Consider the following 4,847-nt stretch of genomic DNA (forward strand, 5'->3'; position numbering starts at 1 on the left):
CCTGGTAGTGCAGTGGTTAAAAATCTGCTTTGCAAGGCAGGGGACAAGTGTTTGATCCCTAATTGGGAAAGTAAGCTCTAACATGCTGCAGAACAGCTACGCCTGTGTTCTGGGGATTCTGTGTGCTGCAATAAAAGACCCTACATGACACAACTAAGACCTCAGGCAGCCAAATAAATGAGTAAATAAAAATTTTTAAAATACTTGGATATGGAAAGGTGTCAATAGATGGTGGTGGTGCTGCTGCTGCTGCTGCTGAGTCGCTTCAGTTGTGTCCGACTCTGTGCGACCCCATAGACGGCAGCCCACCAGGCTCCCCCGTCCCTGGGATTCTCCAGGCAAGAACACTGGAGTGGGTTGCCATTTCCTTCTCCAATGCATGAAAGTGAAAAGTGAAAGTGAAGTCTCTCAGTCGTGTTCCACTCTTCACGACCCCATGGACTGCAGCCTACCAGGCTCCTCCGTCCATGGGATTTTCCAGACAAGAGTACTGGGGTGGGTTGACATCGCCTTCTTCAAGATGGTGGTGCTAATTCTTGCAGTTGTGATGAACTAGTAGTTGAAGATTAAATGCTCAGTTTGAAAATTTTGTTTTTAATTTGGACTTCTTTGAGTAGATTTGCCTCTATAGTGCTGTAGGAATTAAGTGTAATATGAAAGTGAAAGTCACTCAGTGGTGTCTGACTCTTTGGGACCCCATGGACTATACAGTCCATGGAATTCTCCAGGCCAGAATATTGGAGTGGGTAGCCATTCCCTTCTCCACGGGATCTTCCCAATCCAGGGATCGAACCCAGGTCTCCCACATTGTAGGCGAATTCTTTACCAGCTGAGCCACCAAGGAAGCCCAAGTATAATATAATGGGATATAAAATGTAGCATCTATCTAAACACTGGTCACACTCAGGATAGACACTGAAGTTGAATATTGAGTAGGAAATTTGGATATGTAAAAATGAATTATATCCATATATTTTTCAACATGAAACAGAGAAGCTGGAATGTAACAATGAGAAGAAACTTATTGTTAGCACAATGTCAGAAGTGGAGATGTTTGAAATTTTGTGTTATAACTGATCTTGTGCATTATGAATTTTAACTAAAACAAGAGGATGTACTGAAAAAAACAGGTTCCTCTGGCTGACTCAGGTGAGTGATCATTCTGAAAAGGCTGTTGTTATTAAGAAATGGGACAGGGTTAAACAAACAGGGGTAGTAGCTTATATCCTCTGCTAAAAGAAGTGCTCACAGATTTCCATTGCAAATGGAACAGAGAATGTTGTTAGAAGGGAGAGTCCCTTCTGGCACTATCTGCTGATGAGGACTGTGATTGGCAATGACTGGTCATAGCTGGGACTTCCAAGTTGAGACTATAGCCCATCTTTGTCTAAACCCCTCAGCTATCACTATTTGCCAAGAAAAATGAAGACTAGTCTGAATTTCTTTACTTTAAAAAACTATGATGTTACTTTAAAAAAGAAAGAAAAGGAATCAAATAAACATTCTAGGACCTGAAATCAAGACCTCATTGGATGGACTTAACAGCAGATTGGACATAGATTATAAAATTAGCAAAATTCAAGAAAAGCCAATAGAAAATTTTCAAATAGAAGTACAAAGAGAATAAAGAAGAAAAAAAAAAAGTAAAAACAAAGCATAAAAGATGAGATCAATCAAAACTCCAATATGCTTGTAATGGAGAGCCAGAGGAGAGGAGAAAGAAGATAGGGGTAGAGGGGCATATCTGAAGAAAATAGAGCTAAGAAGTTTTCAAAATTGATGACATACTTTGCCTCACAGTTTCAAGAACTTCAGTAAATTCCAAGTAGGATAAATAAAAACAAACAACCAAACAAAAACCTCACAGACATATTTTATTCAAAGAGCTTAAATCCAGAAAGTAGAAAATCTTAAAATCATGCAGAAGACTCATTACACTCAAAAGAGCAATAATAAGCTTAACATGTATTTTTCCAAAGAAAATGTGAGAGGTAGAAGACAAGCGAATGACATCCTCAAAGTGCTGGGGAAAAAACTGACAACCTAGAAAAAAAATCATTAAAAAATAAAGATGAGATTGGGACTTCCCTGGTGGTCCAGTGGTTAAGAATCCACCTGCCAATGCAGGGAACATGAGTTTGATCCCTGGTCCAGGAATATCCCATGCCAAGGAGCAAGTAAGCCTGTGGGTTGCAACTACTGAAGGCCACGTGCCTAAAGCCTGTGCTCTGCTACTAGAGAAGCCACCACAATGAGAAGCCTGTGCACCGTAATGAACAGTAGCCCCCATTCGCTACAACTAGAGAAAGTCCACCTGCAACAATGAAGACCCAGTGCAGCTAAAAAAAAGGTGAAATAAAGACAAACAAAAACTGAGGAAGGCATCACTAGTATACCTCACTAGTTATACCTACACTATAAGAAAAACTAATGTAGGATAGACTGTCATAAGTCAAGAATGCATATTGCAATCTCTAGGCTAAACACCAAAGGAATTATAGAAGAATATATAGCAATAGACGGTGATAGAAGTGAAAAGTTAGAAATAAGAAGCACCAATTAATTTTAAAAAGGCAACTAAGTAACATAAAAGAACAAAGAAATAATGGGACTGAGAGAGAAACTCAAGATTTACAATAAGATAGTAGAGTTAAGCCAAACTACATCAGTAATTACATTAAATGTAAATGACTAAATGATCAAATTAACAGTCAACATCAGTCTGATCAGATATGAAAGAAAACCCAACAATTTGCTTTTTATGAGATACACTTTATATAAAAGGAGGCAGACAAGTTGAAAGTGAAAATATGGAAAAGATAAATGAATACTGATTGAAAGAATCCTGGTGCAGCTATATTAACATTAAAGTAGACTTTGAGTCAAGAAGTATTAATAGAGAAGAAAAAGGATATTTCTTAAGGGGCTTCCCTGGTGACTCAGATGGTAAAGAATCGGTCTGCAATGCTTGAGACCCAGGTTCAATCCCTGGGTCAGGAAGATCCCCTGGGGAAGGGCATGGCAATCCACTCCAGTATTCGTGCTTGGAGAATTCCATGGACAGAGGAGCCTGGCTACAATCCATGGGGTCACAAAGAGTTGAACACAACTGAGTGGCCAGCACAGCATGACAACAATTCAATGATAACAGAGTCCATCCAAAACACGTACATAGCAAATCTAAATTTATGTGATCTAATAATACATCTTAAAACTATGTAAAGGAAATATTTAAGGGAAGAACTGATGGGACTAAAATGGGGGATAGACATATCTACAATTAGACTGGAGATATAGCATTTTTCTCTCAAAAACTGATACAATACATAGACAAAAATTCAGTAAGAATATAAAATGTTTAAATGACACAGTTAATCAGCTGCACCCAATTGACATTATAAGACACAATCAGTTCATTTGCTCAGTTGTGTCTCACTCTTTTTGACCCCCATGGGCTGCAGCACTCCAGGCTTTCCTGTCCTCCACTATCTCCCAGAGTTTGTTCAAGTTCATGTACATTGAGTTGGGGATGCTATCTAACCATCTCATCCTCTGCCACCCTCTTCTTTTGCCTTCAATCTTTCCCAGCATCAGGGTTTTTTTCAAATCAGTCAGCATTTTGCATCAGGTGGCCAAAGTATTGGAGTTTCAGCTTCAGCATCAGTCCTCCTTTCAGTGAATATTCAGACTGATCTCCTTTAGGAAGGACTGGTTGGATCTCCTTGCAGTCCAAGGGACTCTCAAGAGTCTCCTCCCACACCACAGTTCAAAAGCATCAATTCTTCGGCGCTCAGCTTTCTTTATAGTCCAACTTTCACATCCGTACATGACTACTGGAAAAACCATAGCCTTGACTAGATGGACCTTTGTTGGCAAAGTAATGTCTGCTTTTTAATATGCTGTCTAGATTTGTCATAGCTTTTTTTCCAAGGAGCAAGCGTCTTTTAATTTCATGGCTGTAGCCACCATCTGCAGTGGTTTTGGAGCCCAAGAAAATAAGATATAATACTCAATAATATAGCTTTTAGGTGCAACATGATATAGCAGGAAACAATTTTCAGCAACTTTCAAAAGTTGCCCTGACCTGATTCTCTGACCACAGTGAAATTATGTTGGCAATCAGAAAAACCCTTCAAATATTTGTATTTTAAGCAATTCACTAAGACTAGTGGGGTCTTAGTTCTCCAACCAAGGACCTCAGGAGTGAAAGCATGGGGTCCTAACCACTGGACCACCAGGGAATTCCCACAGTTCACCCTTAAATAACCCATGAATCAAAGAAGAAATCACAAGGTAAATCGTAAAATATCTGAGTTGAATGATATTGCATTTTCATTATCATTGAGCTCCAGATATTTTGTTATACTTGTGAGAGTCAGCTAAAGCAATGCTTAGAAAGGAAATTACAGCTTTAAATAAATATATTAGAAAAGAGGAAAGATTTAAAACCAACAATCTAAGCCTGTATCCCAATAAACCACAAAAAGGTACACAAATTAAACCTAAGGAAAGTAGAGGAAAAGAATAAGGAACAGAAATCAATGAAAAACAAAGTAGACATTCAAAAGATAAAGTCAACAAAGTCAAAAGTTGGTTCTTTGAAAGGATTGATAAAACTGGTAAATAACCTGCAAAACTGATATAAAAATAAGATTGGAAAGCCAAATTATCAATATAAGTAGCAATAGGGGAAGTAATTGTAGGAAATATTTAAAAAATAATAAACCTGAAATGAGCAAATCCTCTGAAAGACATAATTCTGCACTAGAAAAAATTAAAAATTAGAACTTCTCTCTCTATATAGTAAGTAATATGAATCTATAAGTATAGCCTTCCCACAAAGAAGG

This window comes from Dama dama, chromosome 20 (assembly GCF_033118175.1).
Source record: "Dama dama isolate Ldn47 chromosome 20, ASM3311817v1, whole genome shotgun sequence".
In the NCBI taxonomy this organism is placed as follows: Eukaryota; Metazoa; Chordata; class Mammalia; order Artiodactyla; family Cervidae; genus Dama; species Dama dama.